This window comes from Lepidothrix coronata, unplaced genomic scaffold (assembly GCF_001604755.1).
Source record: "Lepidothrix coronata isolate B3197 unplaced genomic scaffold, Lepidothrix_coronata-1.0 Scaffold115, whole genome shotgun sequence".
NCBI lineage: Eukaryota > Metazoa > Chordata > Aves > Passeriformes > Pipridae > Lepidothrix > Lepidothrix coronata.
In genome coordinates, this window is record NW_016690295.1 from 1,404,854 (window position 1) to 1,428,733 (window position 23,880).

At 40.1% G+C, this 23,880-nt stretch overlaps 1 protein-coding gene across 4 annotated transcripts in view; it reads left to right on the top strand.

The window, feature by feature from the left end:
• Window positions 1-410: 410 nt before the first annotated feature.
• TEAD1 (TEA domain transcription factor 1) overlaps window positions 411-23,880 on the top strand; it is a 157,392-nt gene continuing 133,922 nt past the window's right edge. For all 4 annotated transcript variants that reach the window (XM_017825021.1, XM_017825019.1, XM_017825018.1 and 1 more), the window contains exon 1: window positions 411-522. The gene's annotated coding sequence lies outside the window, so the exon portion shown is untranslated. The remainder of the gene's footprint in view (window positions 523-23,880) is intronic.

A 23,880-nucleotide genomic window follows, 5' to 3' on the forward strand; every position in this document is an offset into this window, starting at 1 on the left:
CCGCCCGCCCCGCTCCGCTCCCCCGCGCCGCCGCTCGCACTTAGTTGCCTGAGTCACCGCTCGGCAGCCGGGCGCGCACACACCGCGCACACACACACACAACACACGCACACAGAAGACTCTCTCTCTCTCCCTCTCGCACACGCACGCACCGATCCTTGGCATTTTTCACATTTTTTTCCCGCGAGCCGGCAGCAGCCCCGCGCTGGGCGCACAGGCTCGCAGCCCTCCGGAGCCATCCCCGGGCCTTGGCGCGGAGCTCCCGCTGGCCGCCGAGTTTCGCCTCCCTTTCCCTCTTTTTATTTTCCTCTTAAAAGATGAAAGAAGGAATGTCCCTTTTCGCTGCTTCTTCTCCTTCTCCAGAGCTGCTGCTGCTGCTGCTGCTGCTGCCGCCGCCGCTGCTGGTTAATTGCACATTCAAGTGGAAAATTTTCGGGAGTCAGCAGAAACATTGTATCCAAAAAAGACAAAGTCGCAGTTGCAGCAACACCGAGGAGCTTGTCCCTGGAAAACTTCCTTTCGGTAGGAACCGCAGAGGTTTTTGTTTTTTTTTTTTTCATTTCTCGGCGAGGTTTTGAAGAGCTCTATCGCACAGCTGTCCCCGGCGCTAGTGCGGAGGGCCGGTGGCAGCCTTTGTTCGCAGAGGAGCGCTTTCAAAGGAAGTACACTTCCAAGGGGGAGGGAAAAGTTATACAGTGCGGCTTTTGTACCCAAATTAAAACAAAGCGGCCCCCCCTTCACACAGCCAAACAAAACCAGCTAGGAGATATAAAGCGAGAGGAGAGGAGAGGGGGGGGGAATATCTCTTATATTCACCAAGTTAAAAAAAAGTTTGCGCTGCTGCCTCTGCTGAACATAATCCTGGTCGTGATTTTTCTCCTCTTGAAATCTGTTTTAAGTTGAATGGTGTTACCAGTATAAAAATATTTATGAAACAATGAAATACCAGCCACCCACGTTTCTCAGGAGAGTTGTTAACTTATTAGAAACAAGTGCCTGCCTTTGATATGAAGAAATGAAAAGTGACCTCCAGAAGTGCTGGAAAGTTAGGGAGCAGTTCTGCCCTGCGCTTTCTGAATGTAAATGGCTCCCAGTATTTTTTAACTGTTCCTTGTTGAACACCATCTAGGAAATAAAGGCCAAGAATCATCAGATTACCCTGGCGTTTTCTGATGTAAAATAGCATACATAAGAAATGTAAGCTGAAATGGCAGAGCCTCAGGGAAAAAAGTACCTATGCAGTTGTATTCCTGTATTAAGTGAAGCATATTTGCTTTCCCTTCGTGCTGATAAAGTTTAGAAGCACAATATGGGCAGTTAGCGGTTTTACAGAGCTGTCGAACCTGAATAATGGCAAACTTTGGAGCTGTATGGATAACATACTCTTTTCTCTAGCTGCATGTTCAGTTATTATGCAGTACATCTAATATGGAAATCTCTGTGGGAATGCCTCTTAGGAAAATTCATGTAAATAACTAAGTGCTACCTGCAATTGAATATGAAAACAAAAATGATTATAATTACATTAGGACTTAATTTAAAATTATGTAGGATTCTTCTTACAACCCTAGATTGGGAATGTGTGTCTGTAATGTATGATGTATTCTATCTCTATAAATAGTTGGGGAATACCATTACAGGATATTAGATTGTACTGATGGTAAGATGGTGCTATTAAAAATGACACAGACCTGTATATTAAATTACTTCTGGGGCTGGGGGAGAAGCTTGCATGTTTGTTTGTATATGTGTGTTTATATATTTTTATACACATGCACACATATGCATCCTTTATTTGGGAATAGAAATACAGAAATTAATACAGTGGATGTTCCTAAAACACAGAATTGAAGTATTATATTTGAGTCACATTATGAACTTGCAAGTTTTCAAAATCAACTTCTTGAAATTATTTTCGTTAAGGGTAAACTTTTTTGAGGTGCATTTATTTTCACCTTCATGGTAAAACACATCTTTTCAACACTGCACTGGTTTTTAATGAGGTCATAAGGCGTTTTTCTATGCCAGTAGGGCTAATTCTGCATTTCATTTGCTCCAGGTTTTTATCAGCTGACCAAGCAGAAATTTTGGATGCAAGGGATTTATTCCAATTTTTGTTGTTAGTAACCTAGAAATACCTTTGGAAAGTACTTTATCGCTAAACACTTTAGGTGTATTTCGAGCATCAATTTTGCGTACGCTGCTTTGGTGAAGTAAATATTATTAGCCTTTTAACCCAGGAGAGTGTAACAACAGCTCTTGAGATTCAAATTGTGGTTTTATATTCTCTACAGTTTCTTAGTCGGTGCTGAGTGGAGTGTACACGAGCAGTGAAGCAGAGGAAGAATTTTGATTTGACAGGAGTCTTAGTAAAGACAGACTGTGCTTAAAGGAGTTTTAATTAAACAGCTAGAAAAGAACAACAGAAACTTAATTATGAACTAGACCCGCCGTGAGTTTCCAGCTGAGAAATGATAGCGTATTGTGATGTGTGGAGATGTGTGAGCATGTGTGTAGCATGTTGGGTGTAATTTGTAGCTAGTTTTTTGTTGTTGTTGTTGCTGCTGGACGGTGTAGTGGTTTTGGATATCATTAAAAGTGGTTTTTAGGCTTTGTTTGTCCATGCCTGAAAAAGTTAAGCTCAGCTGAGTCACATGCAGAGGAAAAAAAAAGATTTCTTCCATCTTTCTGTTGTAGATAATATTGTGAGCAAACTTTTAAGATATAGTACAGGCAATACTCTAATAAAAACTTCTGGAGCCACAGAGAAATTCTGGTGTCTTTCACTTCAAAAAAAGTGAAAGGTAAAAATATGTAGTTGTGTATTATGATATAGCTGTCAGTTTTCAGTCTATAAAGTAGGATAGTTACACTGTTGGAAGGATTTCACTAGAAGTAATCTGATTTTATTAGAAGGTGCCTAAGACCATTTCCAAAACATGAAGATTTTGTGTACAGTTCTGAATGTGTGTATTTGGGAGAAGGTTACCTTCAAACACGTTATGAACTCACGTCCTCTGACTGTGTATACACATGCATACATCCCTCTTTCTATCTGGTATTTCTTCATAACTCTAATATTAATGCTATACCTTTCCAGAGGTGGTTTAAAATCTGTCTTTCTATAGTGATTCCTTTATTTAAGGAGAAAATGTTTGCTGGATCCAATCCTTACTCAGGTTAAAGTGACCGGGATGACTCATAGGAATAAACATTTGCTGGATCAAATACTAAGATATTTACAGCATAGGCTTTATGTACATGGTTAGAATGATATCTGATGTCTAAAGAAGGACATCTTTGATTAAAATGATTGTCAGTTTGACACACATACTTTTTCGAATTTTTGCACAGGGCTTATGTTCTGATTTGCTTGTAATCTCTCTAAAACTTGAAGGCAAATTTCTCTTAACAGTTGATCACTCATTCCATTTGTGCCCTTATTCATAGCATGTGTAAATATGAAGTGAGGGCTGACTTTGTAGAAATCTGGTCTGAATTCAGGTTAATTCCATCAGCTTCATATGGCCTGTTGCAAGGTGGCATATTACGTTGGCTGTAATGAGGGCGCAAATTGGCCCTTTAGAAATGATTTTGAAGTCCCCAGTTGATCAAAGGGACCTACTTTTTCATGGGAGAAATAGTACTTATTTCTGGGATTTGAGATTTAATTATGGTTTTGCCACCATGTTGCACTTTGCCATTAGCGCTTGCCACAAGTAGGAATGTTTTGTATTCCTAAACTGCAGTCATTTACTATTAAAAAATAATTTAAATGGGTCTCAACAAAATTTTAGAACTTTGAAGAGGGAAATCGTCTCCCTGAAAGCAAGGGCTGCTAGAGGGTTTGTGATAGTTTATGCAAGTACTCTATAATTTAAATTGCATCCTGTGATATATGAACTGATTAATGGCATTATTTATTGTAAAGCCAACCGACTCTAAGCCATGATGAAGACACATTTTTAGAAGAAAAATCTCTGCAATAAATTCCCACTTTATGACCATATCTTGCTCTCTGTTCTTGCACAAAACTCTTTTTGACTTTTGCAAGTGGAACAAGGATGGAATAATATTTCCTGGAATAATTTTGTGCTTGGTTTTAACGATTGCTCATTTCCAAAACAGAAGAGAGTGAAAAGTTGCAGACTTCAGTCCTTTGAGGCAGCATCTTCAAATCTAATCCTCAGATCTGTCACGTAAAATTCAGCTACAAGTTTTCTGATTTAATACACCAAACTTCTCCTGTTTTTGTATGAAATCCTGATCCCGCTGCTGTCACTGTTTTATCTCATTATTGGTAAAGCCAAAATTTCTCACTGTGTTGATGCAGATTCAGCAACTTTTATACTCTATCAGCTTATTAACGTTCCACCAGAATTATATTAATTTTAAAATAGAGGGATTGAAGTCAAAATCTGTCTCGTAACAACTCATTTGAGACGCTCTACCCAGGAAGCCTGTGAATGTCTCAAAGAGTAACACATCATGTGCTACATACCCTTATTTGTTAGATGAATTTTTGTACATACGTCGAGAACGCGATGAAAATCCGCGGAGCGCCTAAAGGGTTTACAGACACTTGCCCGGTTGGCGCAGGGCTGTGACCTCTTTTCCTCGTCCCTCCAGCCTGTGCCTGGTTTGTCAGAGCCAGCCCCGTTTGAGTTTGGCTCCCGTCCAGCCGAAGGTATCACCTACAACTTTTTGTTCATTGTCTTCTACTCATTGTTTACCGGAACAACGTGATTATTCCCTCAGCATCCTGTTGTACCTTTGCAAATGGCCTTCTTGGGTTTCCAGCTCCTAGTAGCTTTTCACTAAACTTTCGGGTCGGAGTCAGTCTGGGCAGCAGCAGGAGCGTGTGAGCACAGAATACAAGTTTATTTGCTAGCAGGTCAGGAGGTAGAATGTGAAATCTCAGCGTGCTGGGAGGGGGAAGGGAAGGAAAGTCTAGGATTATGTGTAAAACTATTAAAATGCTATTGACTGGGAATCTAAAACAATGACGAGTGCTGTTGTTTTTACAGATACATGAACTGAAAACTGCTGCTAATGATGGGAAATGTTAATTATGTGAGAACATATTGAACTTATATTCTCTGGCATGAACTTTTTTAAATGCATCAACTGTGCTGCCTTTTATGCGCACAGCTTTCTAATTATCATAATTCAGTACAGCTCTGGCTTTTGGAAAGAGTTCAAGTGCAATCTCAACTTAACATGAAAGGAGGTTGTTTTTTTTTTTCTTTCTTTTTTAACTGAGAATGTTCAAGAACAATTTGAAAAGATAATCTAAAAATGCTACATATTTAGCTGGGTATAAGTCAGAAAATAAATATGTTCCCATAGCTGCCTATCAAAGGAGAACAGATTATTAGAACAGAAACTTGTCTGTTTTTCTTATTATGTCTTTCACACTCCTATAGAACACAGCCAAAAGCACATTTTCATAATTGAATACCATAGACACATCTACTATATATTGATTGACAGTAGTTTTTTATTTTGTCAATTTTTTTAAATGATTGAGTGGATTACTGTGTTGTTATGAAAAGATTTTTTTTCTCAAATACTAAGTAAAAAAGATTTCATTTTCTTAAATGAAGCAGGAAGACAACTTTCTTGGTTCTTTTGGAATTAACCAATCATGTTTCTGTAACATATTCAAGTCCCATTCTAAATGGTCCTTACTGGTCAGTATTCACACCTGGTCTTGGTGGAGCTTGAGGGGGTTGTAAATATCAGGTCTTTCTAAAGCTCTCAGAAGTGGTTTGGTTTTATTTTTTTTCGTTGTTTTGGTTGTTGGGTTTTTTGTTTGTTTGTTTGTTTTTTTCGAGGGGAAAAGAAATTTCATTTAACTTGCACTTGAATTATCCTTTCACAGATTTTTTTTTTCCCCTGTATGTGATCAAATTGCTAGTTTCCACATCACACCCCCCACAATTTTTTGTCTTTTCCGTTACTACAGTACATGCTACATTTCTGAAATGCAGAGAAAGCCTCAGTGAAACAAAATGACTTCATTTGAGCTGGCACTTAAGAGCAGAATTCACTTCCATAGTGCTGAAATAAAAGAAGCCAAGTGTTTTAAATAGCCACTCCCCTAGGCCAGAGTGTTTTTAGAAAAGCTCATTGTCTAGATTTGAGCTGTAGCAGTATGCCTGCCTCTGTTAAATCTCCTGATCCAGACAGCTCGATTTCTAAAGTTGACATCTGGTTTACTCTTTGTTCACCTGTTTAAAAAAAAAAAAATGCAAATAGGCGAGTGTGCCATTGCCCTAGAGCTCTGCAAAAAAATAAAAATGCTGTTGACAGTTTGTCAAATAGTGCTTCCAGTCTAAGACTGCAGTAGCCTATTGTTATGCCAGCAACAGGCAACAGAAGTTGTGGCACCATATGGCTAGTATATGCTTCAGATAAGCTATCTGTTAATTTAGCTTATCAGCAGCGTTTTGATATGCTTCGTGTTTGAATCGCCAACCGGTATGGCCTTGGGTATTTTTGGTGCCAAATTATTCCTTAACATTATAGACATCACAATTATTCCCTTGGTGGAATCTCTCACCAATCAGTCACCTCATGGTGCTGTGAACAGTGGTGCTTATTTTTGGAATTAGCTCGCATGGTTTTTTTACATGGTTGTCTTTCTGTTGGGAGATTATAATTCAGGAATGACATTTTGGTTTTGAGGGGAGAAAATGTCAGAACAGACTTTGGAAGAAAAGGTGAATTCATAGAGGTTTAGTGGATTAAAGCCTCTATTATGTGTATCTCAATTAAAAAAATATGGTGATTGAGGACTTTTAATTAATGAGAGGGAGGAAATTTTATTCACAATCTATCACCACCATGCATACATACCTTTTCATCCTAAAGCTGGCTTACAGTTTAAAATAAAAGGCAAACCCCTGTAAACAGTTTCATTTTCCACATCCTTGGTTTTACCTTTATTCTTTCAAAAAATTAACCTTTAACCACAGTTGTGTCCCTATACCTGCTGTCAGCCGATCTTTCAAGATTTTTTTTTTTTCCTGCTTTTTCCACAATCAACTGAAAGCCTTGTAGAAGACTTGAAGATTCAATGGAAGTTCCTTCATCTTCCCCTTACCCCTGCCTTTCTTTGGCTGTAATTATTTTGTAGCAGGAAAAGTCTCAAGCCATAAATACAGTCTTCCATTCAATGCCTCAGTGGTGTCCTGAGGGTTGGGTCTGCCCGCATTGCTCTCTGACCTTGCAGCACATTCCGCTGTGTCTTCTGCCCTACAGGCTCTGTCTTGCTGTTCCTTACAGGGCACCACAGCTGTCCCTGGTTGCCTGGACCTTCCTCTTTCCTTAGATATGCACAGAGTTGCTCTTGGGCAGCACTTAATTTGGCTCTGCTTCCTTTGGACCGTGGTGACTTTCTGTTTCCCTCCTTTTGCAATCCATCTTGCCAGGTCCTCCTTATCCTGTCTCTTGTGCTGCTGCTCACGGATGTGGTGTCACTGTTGGGTCCCTTTACCCATTGCTGTTGCCTGCTGCGTCCTTGCCCTGGCTATTGGAAAGAAAGGAACAGTTGTTCTTGTCATGTCTTTCATGTCCAGGATCCTTAATGGCCAATAGAAGGACCAGATTCTCTCTCAAAGAAATTTACAGTCATCTTCTAAATCTATTTGCTGACACCACTTTTTTAGTAATGAAAGGAGGTCAAAGAGAAGTAAATTTTTCTCCTGTCTCTTTGGAACAGAGAAATATGACAGTCTGAACAGTGGCCATTCTTTAACATCCCACTGAAGTCCACCCAGATGAACTGCCTGGAAAAAGGCAGGAGCTGATGGAGCACTCAGGGGCCAGCCAGGTGGGCAGTGAAGTGAGAGGTGATGTTCCCACCTTGCTGCTCTGCCTGATTTTACATTGACCTGCAGAAAACAAGAAATGCTTCCTGCCCTTGCCTCGGCATCTGAGGCTGCTAACAGGCTTCCAGTTTCTCTACAGGGATATGAAATGTGAGCATCTGTCCACTTACACCTGGTTTGGGGGTCACCTCAAATTTTAAATCTGTTTTAAATTCAGATTTAGAGTTCAGGTCTGTGGTGTGACTCATACAGTTTGATGATAATAACCTTTTTTTGGCTTCTGGCTCATTGCAGATTAGACCTGTAATCTCTCAATCTGTTGTGATTAGGGGGAAGGTAAGCAAAGGAGCTGGCAAAGGACAGGTGTTCAGACTTCCAGTTCTCTAAGGCATGTGTGCATCTTTCTTATAAGTAATTTCTAAGTGCTTAACTGTGAGAAGCAATTTTCAGTCCACTAATGTATCTAGTTATCACCCATAATGAGTATGGTTGTCTTCAGATTGATGGGTCCATTTAAACATGACAAATCTGTTTATTTGGTACAATAAGATGCATCTTTCAAATGGTTGGGGGGAGCTGATTGAACTTCAGAACCTGTGAAGTTTTAGTTTATTTGGTATCTGCTTGACTTGGCTTTACTAGTGTTTCATTGGTTCCAGTCATTGCTTTGTGATAGGAAATCCATGGTTCTGAATAATGTGCATTTTGCTCTTTAAATTGACTGTTACTTATGCATAGCAATTTCTTGCTGTGTTTCTTGGCATATTTACTATATGCTTACTGACCAGTTGTAGATAAGCTGCTGAAGGGGCACGTTTGAAAGACAGTTTTAAATGTGTGGTTTCCTATGCAGATTCACTTTAACCTCTAGTGTTAATAATAATTTTTGCCAGTGAAACAATGACCCATAAATAACTTTATCATCCAAAATCTCTAAAAACAATGCAAAGAAATCCAAAGGGTAGTATAATTATCATAGCTCTTGGTTGCTTGGAAAATTAACTAATATTCTGGCCTCTGAGATTTTGGAAAAAAATTAAAGAACCCTTTTTAAGGTAGCAGGCTGCTTTTAATGGTTCTTCTGTATTAAGGAGAGTACAGTATTGTAGGTTATTTATTTCTGGGCATGCAGTACAGGGTGAAGAGCCTGCAATTCAGCTAGCAATGCCTCTGTGCCCTGAGGTAAACTCTATTTCACAAAGGGAATTTTGATTATGGTCTACTGCTCTGTAGCATAGTGGAGGCTTCAAGAGGCAAGTGGTAAATGCTACCAAAGAAAAGCTGGATTGGAGCCACTGACGTCATCTAAGTAAATCTGCTGTAGGACTATAGCCATAAAATGACTGCCAGCCACTGAGCGCACTTTGGCCTTTTCTTGTCAAGTGTTTTAACTGCTGGTTTTTTCTTTTCCTTTTTTTTTTTTCTTTTTTTTCTTTTTTTTTTCCCCTCCGAGCAAGATGCATTTTGTTTTCTTTTTTTCCTTGTGCCAGTTGTGCACACGGTGAAATATAGAAACGCCAACGTCCCCCTCCGTCCCCACAACACTGCGCAGAGCGGGTGAGTGGCTGCAGCTCGCAGTTCAGAAATTAAAAAGTAAACCAGTACTTTTCCATACGTGAGCCTAGCAGAATTCAGCCTCCATCACAAGCTAATTTTTTTAGGTGCAAGAGCCTGGCAGTTCAAGTTACAGCATACTGATGAGATTTGTGTGGTGGGCAAAAAGCATTTTGATGCACTGGAAAGGCGTGCTTCCCTCTGGAAGAGCTAAATGCATAAAAAATGGCTGGGTTGGAATTCTGAATTAGCACAAAATGCAGGTGTGTGTGTGTGAGCAGTGTTAGTCATTGCTTTAGGATTGACCTCGGCAGTTTCAGTCACTCCTGAAACAAAACTTTCCAGTTGTTTCAAACACCCGAATATATTGTTACCGTCTTTGATGGTACTTTTGTACACAACTAAAGAAACCAGGTGCATTAACAATAGCAGCTCAAGGATTCATTGATTAGTACATAGCAGTCCTACGTGTACCTAAGGGCATATCTAAAATATCCCAGCTGTCCTCCACTCGAATTTCAGCTGTATCAGGGTTGCAACAAAAGTACTCCAGTTTTTGACAGTGGATTTTTAATTCATTGTCAACATTCTCTTGAAATGAATTTCCAGGAAGTTTAACATGCCTTTTTTTTTTTTTTTTAAACAGAGTTCACTGTAAAACACATTTATAATTATTAACCAGAGTGTCCCACGAGAATATTCGTTTACTTGATTTATGTACTTTTTCTTTTTTACTTTAAAATAGAAATTAAGCATCACTGTTTTTGAAGTTTGAGTCTTATGATCAGAAATATATTAAAACCAGTATCTTATCCATGAATCATTAGATGAGTCAGTTCCTGAAACCACTACAAGCCTCACAGTTCTTGGCTTCGGCTGAAAGCAGGAAATCCAGGCTTCAATAACTTCCTTTCCCAGTACTGGCTATAGCAGCGTTAGTGGTTAGTATATGCTGCTTTTGTAAGCAATAGGAAGATGTATGTCTGAGGAACAAAGGCACTCAAGTCAATTTGCTGAAACTGTTTATAATTTGTGGTCTTGATTTGAATGTCAGGATACATTGGCATATACTACATTCTGTGCTGCAGTACATTTTCCAGCAGTGATATTCAGAATATGAAATAGAGGGAGCACATTATGGCACAATTCTTGGACAAAACCCATCTAATCAGTTTTCCAGAGAACAGGAAGATATTTTAGTGAAGTCATCCAGCTCCTAAAGACTAATGGGAACGAGAGCTGAACACATAGGAGTGAATTTAAAATGTTTATTTAGCAGTTAGTTTGTCTTATGCTTGTGCAACAAACTATTTTTATTCTGTTTCAGTGCTCCAAAAGGGCTTGAAAAAAAAAAAAACCCAACCCAAACTTGGAACTTGTAAAATAAAAACACATGATTTGTTTTTCAGTCTCCTTTTTTGTAGTGAAAACTTTTTGCCTCCTCATAATCAAGGACACATTGATTGTCTCTATGTCAGTGGAGCACTGTTGGCTGGAGAATCTGTCCTTTAAATGTGGAGTGCCTGTACACTGTGACATCTGTGCAAGAGGATGCACTATTTACCTTTTTGAGCTAATGGGGCCAGACTCAGGCTTGGTACAATGTTGATCTTACTGTGTTTACACCTGGAAAGTTTACAACCCTTTATTTTTCTTAAATATTTTGAAAGATAGTTTGGTATCTTATTTGGTTAAATTAACTCTCTTAATTAATTAGCAGCACACAAAAGCCAAACCCACCTTCTTTAATAACTTAATTAAAATTCTTTTTATTCTTCCCTCCAAAACATCTTTTGTTTTTAACAAACTAGGAAGAGCAGGAATATCAAGAGCAATACATTAGTAGACACCACATTTTAAAAAAAAAAAAATCTTCTTTTGACAGCACTGGTTAAACTGTATATACAGTATTGATAAAAAACAAGTACAGAGCTCTCCATTTAAACAGGCAGAATGATTATTGCACATTAGGCAACAACACTTTTTGTAATAGATAAGATGTGAAATTGCTTTAATAAAGCAAGCTACAAGTTGGATTCTCTCTTATCTGGTGCAGTTCAGTGTGGTAAGTTGACCTCAGTGTAATGGTGGGCCCCTACATTGTGGAGACTGGTATCCATAACAGAGACTTTTGCCACCCCCTCCCCCTTTCTGTGCAACTCCATGCCTGTGGAAAGACCTAGAGAGGGTCAATGCCTTGCTCAGGCAAAGACATTTGAGCCTATTTTGAGTTGTGGGTGAGGTTGCCCGTCGGGGAGATGAAGAGGCTCTCTCCTGATTGTCAGGCTGGCATCAGCACGGTTTTCATGGGCTCTTCTTCCCCACAGTAGGGCTGGTAACATCCATCCAGGGAGAGGCCACTGGAAGTGTTTTGTCATAATGGCACAGTGCTTGAGGTGGGTTGCTGAGACTTTTGGCGTGACAGTGAGCATCCAAGCAAGCTGCTTTGTGAATTCTGTGGGATCAGGGTTTCCCTTAGAATATTTATTGGGATGCTAGTGGACCATAAAGGTGCAGAGAGCATTTAAAAAAAATCAAAACCAGCATAACTGGTCCATAACTGCAATTCTCACAGCACCAGCTTCTGTGGTAGAGGAAGTTTGTAGAGATCTCCAGGTACTTCCTGCTCTGCTTCTGAGGGCAAGTCTGTATCAGGCTGTGGAGCTCAGTACAGAGTCACATCACAGACAACCAGAGATCTGTGCCATCAAGCTTGTGCAGTGCAGAGCATCATGTGAGCAGAGTGGCTTGGGCTTAGCACGGGGTAGCTATATAAACAGTGAGACTGTTTTGGAGGCAAGCTGGCTTGTGTCACCCTGCCTCCTCTGTCACGTATGAAGAAGGAGCATCTTCTCCTTTGGAAGAAGAGCTGAATGCTTAGGAGACTCCCGGGAAGGCATGCATCATTTCTTCCTTTCTCTTGGCTAGTTTAAGTGGTGCTTGATTCACAGATGCTGTGCTGGAGCACCAGCTGTTTATGCACACAGGAGAAGAAGCCTCAGTCAGGTGTGTTCCCTCTGCTCTGGAGAGCCAGATGCTGATGCTTTAGGGATTGCAGTGTTCAGCATCACACCACCTATTGTGGATTTAACTTACTACATTGTAATTAACTTCTTGTAATAACAATAATTATAATAATTAACTTACTAAAATAACAAGGATGTTCTTCATGCTGCTTCTGCATGCTGATTCTGGGACAGAAATCTTTCTTCTTTCTTGTTTTCTGTGTAAGGCAAAACGTAAGGACTTGAGCAGTGGAGAATAGCAGTGGCTTTTCACGGGATCAAAGCATATGTAAAAGGCATTGTTCCTGTTTGAGATCATATGAAGTGCAATTTTCTATTAATTAACGTTAAACAACGGATTGTTTAAGAACAAAGGAAAAAAACCTTCAAGTGGAATAAGCATCTAAAGTTTAGAAGCAGGTTATAGTTGGGCTTGATTTAATTTTTTTTTTTCCCTTGCAAAGAAATGTAAATGATTTAATATTGCCTTTCTAGTTGAACAGTCCTGAATATAGGAATTGTAATGCATAAGATCTGGAGATACATTTTGATCAAGTTCATACACTTTAAATGTGTATGAACTGAACATCTTTGTGTTGCTATCGATCAGAGAGATGTCCTGTTGCTCTAATGTGGATTTTGGTTTGGGATTAGAGGCCTGGGGCTTTGAATTGCTTGCTGTCTGTAGACCAAGTCATCAGTGGCTAGTGATTGATTCATTAATTAAAATCAATTTAAATGGATTTGTAAGCCTCATGTAACAGATTATCTTATTAACAGCATGAGAAAGGCACTGTGATCTGCAAGGAATGTGTAGCTTTAGACAAAATATAGCACGATTTTATGGGAGAATTTAATGAATTGCTGTTGCTGTAAGTGATCTATGCAAATGGAAGAGCCTTGCTTAAATTCTACATTAAACAGACTCTTCCTGTTGAACATGTTTTTTTTTTTTTATTTTTTTGAGCCTCCTCCAAAAGACTTGACTTTAATTGCATGTGTGTGTGCATGCCTGTGTGTGTGTTTCTGTACATATTCATGGTCACAATGACACGTTAAGTATTGTCGAGTTTCTGATATATTCTGGTTTTGGAGATTTTTTTTTGTTTTGTTTTCTGTAGCATCTCCCTGACCCTATTCAAAAATATCCACGACGGGGAAAATAATTTTCTAAATTACTGAAAACAAAATGACAGAAAGAACATTTAATGCTCTTTAATCCACGGCCTGCTCAGCCGTGCTGTCTGGAGGAGACACTTTGGACAGCTGGAGGGGCCAGGCGGGCAGAGGGGAGTTCTGGCAGAAGTGAAAGTGTTGAAGAGGTGGCAATAAAAGCTTTCCTGGCCAGGAGAAGGGAGGCTTGTCTGTCATCCTTGCATTCGTTTTGTAACTTCTTTTTATACCAAGATGTAAGTGGATCCAAGTCATTGCAGGCATCTGTATGTGTATTATTAGGCTCTGTGATCAGGCCTCAAGAATATCTAAGCCAAGGTATCAGTAAAATCAATGGGAATTTTGAATTTATTTTCAAACAGAGCAGGGTTGTTGCCTCCAAATCATAGCCTTGCCCACAACTTTTCAGTAATCTCAATAACATGTGTGCTCCATTGTGATTTATTACTCAGATTTCTACAGGAGAGGATTTTAATTGTGGGTGCTACATTGTAGCATCACTTTACACCCTTCTTCCCTCATTTGTGCTCCCTGTGCATTTGTGATTAGGGAGCACAGTGAATTAAATTATGAGATCACTTTTCCGTTTCAATTAATCTAGTTTCACTTCATTTCCTCTGCTGTATTGAAGAAATGGAAGAATATCAACTGAAAAATTGTAATGAACTTCTTAAAAAAAAAACCCTGACAAAGCAAAATCACAACTGTCATGTAGCCCTGAATTGCCTTTGAGACATCATCCATTCAATGTGTGAGAAATTCTTCAAAGCAAAGCACTGTTGATGAGCTTTGTTTGTTAAATAATCTTACTGTCATTGGCAGTATAGATTACAAATCTTTAACCAAAAAAGGGTTCAAAACTGCATTAACATGGTAAAGGCAGTTGTAACTGCATTTTGGTGAAATTAAATGGACTGCCTGAGATGTGAGGAACTTGCCATGGTAGAAGCCTTTTTTTCTGCCATGGTAAAAGGCTTTTTTCATCGCTTGTGGAAAATCAAACAAGGTGTTTGGGAGATGCAAATCAAACAAAGTCCTACTCTTATTTTAAAATATTGCAAGCAAGCTGGGTAATGATGTCCAGTTTGCTCCATAGTTATCTCTTGGTATTCTTTGAGTCCTGACTGTAGGGGACAGGTGATTTGCCTCACCATGCATGTGGGCATGTTGCCAGCCTGTTGCCTGCTAATGACTCCAGTAAGAAATTTGGAGAACAACTTATAAGTGCGCAAGGAAAGTGCAAACTCTCAAAACAGCAGCTCTCGGCGCTCCTTTTGGTGTATACCTTCCACAGAGCCTGTGATGGCTTCTGCACTGTCCCTTTCCTTCTCTGAGTCTGTGGTAGGTGCAGATGTGTAAGTGTGGAGGTTTGTGGCTGTGTCCTGCTGGGTCACTTGAGCCTGGGAACTTGGAAGCCAGCACTGAAATTCTGGGCGTGATGAGTTATTTCGTCCTGGACACAGCCCTTGAAACCAGGGAGAAAGTCTTCTTGCCCTGGCTTACATTAGCCCTTACATTAGTGTGCCAATTTGAAATTAGAGTAGTCACATAATGATTACTTGTTTTGTGAACCCCTTGGTTTGGAAAGGAGCAAGGAGACTCTTGAACTTAAAAGAAATATGCTGAGTTGCAGCATTTTCTTGAGAAAGAGAGAAGAGAGTAAGGCTGGTGTGTTGCTTTTGGCTGGGATAGAGTTAATTTTCTTTATAGTAGCTGGTGTGGGGCTGTGTTTTGGATTTGTTGGCTGGGGTTAAACCACAACAGCAGGACATAGGCAGCATATAGACCCCTCAAAGCAGCAAACTTGCAGAGAGGTAGTTCCAAGGTGGCAGATACAGGCCATGACTAGTACCCCTCTCCACTAGTACTGAGTAGTATGTGCAAGTATAGTTCTTTCCTTCAGCTGCTTCATCTTACATATCCAATCCCTCAGTTGTAGAACCACAATTTCAATTAATTGACTTTCTTCAATTGAATTTCTACCATAGAGTTCTGGCTAAAAGGAAGAGGACATTGGTGACTAGCTTTTAAATAGCATACTGCATAACCCTGCCATTATGACTTCAGGGAATATTTTCCATTCTGCTTTTGTCTATAATGTGAATCTTAGTAACATTTGTCTTGTATTAAGGCTGCAAAGTTGTTTTTTTTTTTTTTTATGTATTTTACAAACCTTGTGAAATGTTTTTTATTCTTCCAAATTATAAATAGTTCAGTTGGCTCATCTATCCCTTTTGTAAGCACATGATTTTTTTGTAATAAGACATAGTTCTGGGGCAGTGTTGTACGAATGCAATTGAATTGTACAGGAATAAAATTTCCATGGTGTTCCATGAAGGTCAGTGGTATGCAATTAATTGGTGGACCGATGACAGGTGCTGGGTGGGAAGTGTTGCTGCCCTAAACACTAAATATAATAATTAAGCTCAGGGGCTAGTATTAAAAGCATGGAAGAGACATGACTCTCATTAACACAGAATTTGTGCTGTTATTTGTTATGACAAAACTATGGTAGATATAGATTCGTGGCTTAATGTTATGGTTGCGATTTATAGCTTGTGACAGACACAAGGGAAGTGTCTGTTCTGCAGCTTGGAGGTCCTAAGTAAGAGGACCATGTACTTAATTTGTGGCTAAATTTTTGGTGCATGGTAAGCCAGTCTTACTAAAGAAAGTTTCTGGTTATCTGTATATTCAGAGGAGAGAGCAGTGTGCCTTTGAAGGCTTCCTGAGGGAGGTCCTGGCCATCCACCCTCCGTGCCTGAGTTAAGGTGGATGGCATCTACCTTAGTAGGTGTAGTAGTTTCCTTGGGTGGGGGTAAAGCTGTCATTAGGTATGGAAATTCAGGGGTGGATTTGAGCATCTCAGTCTTTTGAATGCCCAGGTTATCTCTGGCTGTTTTATACAGTAGCTGCCCTTTGCTGGCCTGATGGAAGTATCGCTGGGCAAAGAAGAGGGGAAACCTTTGCAGAGTAAGGAAGAATGTGTGTTTGAAAGCTGCCTAGTTTAACTGCACCTGCAAGCTCTTTGGTTTTTCAGGCTCAGCAAAGTATTTTCTGTTTTACCTGAGGATATTTAGAAAAACTATAAGAAACAATCAAAACGTTAATGTTTATTTTCCCCCTCTTCTAAAATGCAGTCCTGTGAGAGCAGCCTGCCAGATCCCATTGTATTTAATTCTGCTGCCATGCCATGAGGCTCTCTTGGGGAACTGGAGAGCATTTAAAAATAAACTGTGGGAGATTGTGGTGCGTGAAACTCTTGTAGCACGTGTGTTATGGTGTGATGCAAACAAGGCATAATTGAGAGGAGCACAGGCTGAATATTCTGCTGGAATAGGCCAGATTGAACACAAGATGTCACAACTGTGAAGACTGGGGGGAAATCTTGGCTCCAAAGAAGTCAAAGTCATAAATGAATGGAGTCTCCTCCACTTATATTTACACCTTTATTCATAGAGTCTTTTATAGAAGCCTTCACTCACTGGCAAAAAAAGCGAAGAAATTAGGGAAAATTCTGATATTTGTCAGTTCAATGTCTCTCCCCAATTTTAATCAAGTTGACTTACTTGAACTCATAGCCCTCTTTAGACAAACTGCAAAAAATGATAATTGCTTGTTTCTCCTCTGATTTCAAATGTGCACATTTTATGGGAGGATCAGTTGGTATTAATGTGAAAAGGCCAGTTTGCCTTGGCTTAGTCCATCTTTGTAAGAACCATGACTTGGAAACTGGAGAATGGTTCCCTGTGGAATGCTGCTGCTGTTGAAGGCATTGAAACGTGTTGTGAATCCCTGTGGCTAAGTGGTGTGGGAAATCATGAATTAATGTTTCAACAGAGGATGTTCGTAGATACTTCAGTGGAACTAAAACTTTTAAAGTGATGTTTTAGGGGATTTACCATTCCTCTTGCAGGATGAACTTCAGTAAATAAAATTGCTAGAGATTCAAAATAAATAAAAAGCTAAAAATAGTTTGCAACACCTATCTATCTGTGTCTGTCTGTCTATCTATCTATCTATTTATCTCATATACTGATTCTGACCAACCCACATTCAAACTCATTGGACTAGAGCTCTTCTGATCTGGTGATTTTAGCGTGCCTGGGGATTTTTTTGCTGCTTCTGGGCAGGAAGGTGATCATGTGATTAAGGCACAAGTCAGGGAGCAGAGATTTGCATTTGGTTTCTGGGGCAGAGTTGAGAGAGGAAGCTGGGAGAAATGTTCATTGCTCAGATTACTGGTGTAGGGGCAGTAGGGGAAAATCAGAGAAAAATCCATCCCGTTACATTGAGAGTGCGGTTTAATATTTGCAAAGTCCTTTTACATACCTATGTGGAAAGTGCTGTCAGTGTAAGTGATTGTTTCTGAGATAGAGATTTCCCTACTTTTTCACTTTACCCAATTTTCTGTAATTGGCTTGGAGTGGTGAGATTGAGTGTAATTAAGTCTCATAACTAATTAATATGAGAAAGCCTACGCAAAAGCCGAGTAAGTATTTCAGATTCCATGATTTGTTCCTTCTGTAAAATTGGAGTAATAATACCTTGTTACTTAATGCTCTAAGCAATAATTGGCTAACAGTTATAAAGTGCTTTATTATGAAAATGTATGTGAAGAACCATTTTTAATTGGAGAAACAAATGCATAGGTCTCAGTCCTTGCAGACAAGCTGATTCTCCTCTGAAGTAACATGCTGAAACTGGTGTATCTCAGGACCAGAGGAAATATCAAGTTCGTATTTAAGGCTGCTCAAAGAATGATCACAGCTTTTTTGAAATACCTTTTTTTCTGAGAACTTGTCCTTTTTTTTTTCTTTTTAATTAAAATAATAGTTAAAAAATCCTTAGTTAGCGGTATAATAATAGTGATTTAGACTTCCCACTACAGTAAGTCACCAAACAGGCCAAACAATCATATACATAATTTAGGACATAAAATCTCAGAGCATGTTTTATGATGAACTGTTAATAGACTGCTTTCATCGCATGCAGTAATTCCAGATCCATGAAAACAAGGGAAGTTACAGAGCCCCTGGATCTCTTCTGAGAATGACCCACCAGCAGCTTTTCTTTTTTCTTTTGCATTTGTAGAATTGAGTACTGAGAACTGACCTGGGAATTCGCTCCACTGATTAGACACCAAGTGTAAACTGAGGGCTGCCTGCAAATGTCTGTCTGTCAGGCTGTGTAGAGGAAAAACCACTTGTGCTGCCTGTTGGGCAGATTTGTCTACAGGTGAACAAAACAAGGAACAAGCCAAAATCAGCTGCCCTGGTGGGACTGAGGAAACTAAGCAAAGGTCAATAGGTCTGTGCTGGCTGGTGCATTTCTGGGAATAATGCTTGGACTAGGGATGGGCCATCAACAACTCATTCTGATTGCTCCCTGGAAAGGTACTGAAAGCCATGAAACTTGGCCAGGACAGTCAGAGCCGAAGCTTTTCAGTGAAACCACAAATGATACGGTCGCTAAGCCAAGAGAAGGCAAGAGGTTCAGAGCCGTGCCCAGACCATACTTCTATCAGCTCTTTGGCTTTACAGTTCCAGCTTTGCAAAACTGAAGAAGTGCAGGGAAACCCCAGAGGAGGAAGGACGAACCTTAAGTAATTAGCCTTCCAACGGCACAGCAAAGAGTATTTGTGCCTGGCGTGAGGCCAGGCCATCAATACTGCGGGTGAGGACCTGGTGAATGAAGCTGCTTGAAGCAGTCCCTGACAGCCTTGCCTGACTGGCTCTTGGAGGTGTTCCCTGATCACTCATGGCACTGGTCAGGCAGTGGTGGGGCACTTCACTTTGTAACTCCCGGCACGCCGGTAGTGTCCTGGGTTAAGTGAGGTAGAGATACATTTGCCTATTGCTAATCTCAATAAGAAACCTCCAGAACTGACTTACCATGGGGAATATAGGAAGGGTATTTTGGAATATGCCTCCTGTAGATGTAGCACTACCGAAATTTAACTGGTATAAATGTAAGTTTTGGAAATGCATAATCTTGTATGATAAAGTTTGGCAGAAAAATGCAGTATTCTCTTTTATTGTTAGCTGCATCCTTTTTCCTGTGAGGGCTCATGAGAATATTTTCGTACTTAACATGTTTCCTCTCCTCACTATAGTTCATCTGCCAATCTGACCCTCCCAAGGAAAGTAAGCTGGCTCTGATTGCCAGATAGATGAAGGGAGTGTCATCAGGAAAAGATCAGGCAAATTTAAGGTCTAACCCTTTCTGTGGAACGGGGTTTGGCTCGGTGTGATGCAGAAGGTGAAAGTCAAAGGCCATCTGTGTGTCTCCACATCACTGTAACAGACGTCAGATAAATACACTGTCCCTTTTGTAAACTACTTAAGAGAACTTCAGAGCGAGCTGTTGTTTATAATGAAGCAGCGGCAGCTGCTGCATAGCTAAATCTGCAATTGAATTGCCAGAGTATATGAGCCTCTTGCTGTGCCCCTCATAAAACTGCCCTGAAAGAAAGTCATATTTATCTCAAAAGTGGCAGGCTTGGCATGGTGCCCTGGTAACTTTTTGCCAAGCAATCCTGAAGTGAAACCAGCTCACCCTAACCCCGCTAGATTTGGGTTCACCTAACCTCTTTTTGAGAGAGGCTGAAAGAAAGGAGGGGTGGGGACAGAGGATTACATACAGTTCTTTTAGATTTCCCTGGCACATTTCCACTACCCAACATGAAAGTTCTTTTTAAAATCACAGTGAAGCTTGAAATATATTTAATAATTAAATTAAGATTGTTCCTATTCAGTTTTGGCTTTGCTGAGTTTAATGCAGGAGTCAAATAACTACTGCAGACAGAAGAAAAACAAATGCTTGGCACTTTTCCCTACAAGGCTGAAAGTGAGTCAGTATCTAAGAAGGCTTCCCAATGGAAAAATGAGAAAATAATGTTAATAAAAAATTCAAATTATTCAGATGAGCTGCTTGTAAATTATGCACATAAATATAGGAGTTGCCACAATGAGAAACTTCTGTAACATTTTTGGCAGACATTACCTTGAAAATAAAGAGTGAGAGATAATTATTATTATTATTGCTACTACTGTCATTTTGGTTTGTGCTGCATTAGCATTAAGAGCCCCAAATGAGCATCCAAAATCCACTGTTCCAGGCTCTGCTCTACTGTAAAGACATATTCCCAGCTCAGGAAGACTTAGTTTTTAAATGCACAACACAGGCACAAGATAGGGTTTAGGCAACGGAATTTGGGAATCTTGCTCAAGCAGCACAGAAACTTGTGGAAAGATCAGGGTTTAATCCTGATCTACTAAATTCTAGTCCAGCCTTCTAACCAAAAGCTGCAGCCCTCATGTAAGCCTTTTGAATTCCTGAACAGGATGAGGCTTTACATTTCTTTAACATCAAGATAAGGTATTGACATCTTCTTAGGGAGGTTATGCCAGACTCCAGTTAAACAGATCTTTAGGAGCAGGTTGTGGGACATCAGGACGCTTCATGATTTTTTTATTTCTTTTCCCCCCTTTTCTTTCCCTTACTTTTTTTTTTTTTTTAATAATATCCACCAGTTTACTTTCTATTTTCTTTTCTGAGAGACTGCACCTCCCTCTCACAACTTGTCCCACATCGTGGAGTGTGGAGGTGCAGCATCCAGAACCAAAAGAGGAAATGTGCTGATTTTGGCAGTTGACCAAAATGACCTCATTTCTTTGCTATTGGAAGTTTGTGCACTTTTCTGGCAGGCAGCACAGTTGAAAATATGATTGCCTAGTTCATAGCATGTCTTCATTGAAGAAAATGCTTGCCAGACACTTAAATGCTTTCTTCAAATCCCTTCTGGTAGCAGAGTATACCTGATAGGCACAGGCAGCTGGACAGCCTGGTCAGAGGGAGCACGGATGGGATGATTGGATTTAGAGGGCAGAGGAAATGGGACAAACTTTCCATGCCTTGTGGATGAAGTCTGGTGCTTTTAGGGCTCTGCAGATGTGTGTGAGAGAGAAGCAGCATAATGGAACACCTGTGACCTTGCACCTGGGGCTTGTGTGCCATCTCTGCTCCTGCCAGGTTTCGGGAATGTTCCCTGCCTCCCCGTGGTGCATGGTCTGGCATCCCAGCAGCTGGGCTGCTGGTGAGCCATCACCCAGCATGAAACTCTGTGAGGAACTGTCTTTCATCAGAGCATTACTGCCTTCCTCTCCCCAAATGAAGCCTGAGACTGTGGAAACTTCTGGTGAGTGATGCAGGTGTATCACTAAATGAGAGATTGTTGTAGGAATGTGCTTTGGCTTTGGCTTGCCCAGAGGCTCTGGTGGGAACAAAACCTATCAGTGCAAAAGGACACAGCAGCCTGATAGACTGATGTAAAGCTGGCCTGAAAGAAAAATGGGAATTATTCAGAATTGTAATTGAAGAGTCAGGTGAAAATTAAGTCATCTCTTAAGTTAAAAAACTCCTGAAAGTGGTCAATTATTCTGGGAAGAGAAAGTAATAAAAATCTGCATGGAAAAATAGCTGTCTAGATCTAAATGGTGATTATGTGATTGTATCAGAGGCACAGATGTGTGTGTACATTATAGTCTCCTAGAAATATGTAATCTTCCCAGAAGAACCTGACTGCAAATCACAGAAATCTTCTTTTACTACTTTCCACCCCTCCTGAAAATGTTTCGGGTGTGTCTTGTGCATCAGAAGGGGATGAGGTTGTTGTTTGAAGGTTTGGCCTGGGAGAATGTAAAGGCCACTAAAATAGTTTGGCAAAGGAGTTGAGCAACAGCAAGCAGCCTATTTCCCTCCACCAGGTTAGTTGTGTAAGAGCTTTCTTTTGCCCAGCATGATTGATTCTTCTTCTTTGATTTATTTTGTGAGGATTCAACTTTTGGCAGCTCACTAACTATTTTGGAGACTGAAAATAAAGTGACAAAAGCAAACCTGCTGCAAACCTGCAGATGTATTGATGGACTTTTATCTTGCAAGGAGCTCTTTCTGGGTAGACTCCCAGAATCTACTTGAAATACTTGAGACTCTTCCTAGTAAAGACACTGCAATAAGACATTGCTGCTTTTGAGACATAGAACAGCTTTGTCATGATATTTGTTCCACTGTAGATGCAAAACTTTGACTTCCAATAACAGCTTCTTAAAGGTTGGTTAGATGCTAGCTATTTAATCATACAATTTTAGGTGTAACTGTAAATAGTTAAAAACCACAGCGAGGGACTCAGATATTTGAAATAACAATCAAAAAAGAACCCTGCTCAAAGCTGCTTTTGGGTTAACTGAGAGTGACTGTGGATTTGTAAACTGTGCAGAAACAGCATATTTAAATGAGTCATTTATCATATTGCATGCACCATATGATGCAGCTATGTGATGTTTTTAAAAGACAAAAATCAGATTATCTTTGGCTGTGTCACCAGATGGTATGTAATGGGCAACAGAATTGCGGATTATGAGACATAACTTTCACTGCTAGGTAACCTGACTGTCAGAACCTTTCTGCCTTGTAAAAACAAGACACTCAAGGACTGAGTGGATGGCAGAATTATTTTTTCCTACCCGCAAAAATTCCCCTTGACCAGGAAACAAGTTCCTACGTGTAGCCAGAGAAAGAAACAAGCAATCAAATGAAAATATTTCTACCTTACTCTTATTACTGCATTTTTTTAACATTAAAACCAAAATTGCTCTTAAAAAGGCTCTCTCCCTATTAATGTAGTTAAATTTCATTAATTGCTGTAACTTGAACCTTGCGGTGTTCTTTGTACAAATATAAACCTGGGGGAAAAAAAAACCTGTAATCTTAAAATGGAAGGCCAAGCTGTAAGTGATTTGGAAAAGGCTCTGGTTACCTGCATGTACTGGTGTAAATTCTGATTTAGCAGAAGCACTCGCAAGGACAGCATGAGCCAGAGCCAGCAGCAGGGAAGCTGAGTGGAAGGGTTTCTTTCTCTGGGTCCAGTCACAAAGTGGTCAGGTGCTCATCCCGAATCAGGAGAATTGCCAGCATCAATGGTTTGAAATGCCAGCGTGTTGGATTTCAATATCTGCATCAGGTCAGAGATCAGGGTCAACTCCCCCACCTGCCTGACACGAAGGTACAGGGGTGAAGTATGACACCCTGGCAACAGTGGGAATGGCAGCCTTATCCCCTTTTTTCCTGACAACCAGGAGACCTAGGAATAGGCATATTTTTGAAATGCACGCAAATTTAAATACTGAAGAGATACATTTTGTCACCAGAGAAGAGCTGCCTGCCCGGAGCACTGGCAGCACTGTGCCTTTTAAATTGATGCATTCACATTAAAGAGAGACATTTAAATAATGCAAAGGGGTAAACTAGCTTGA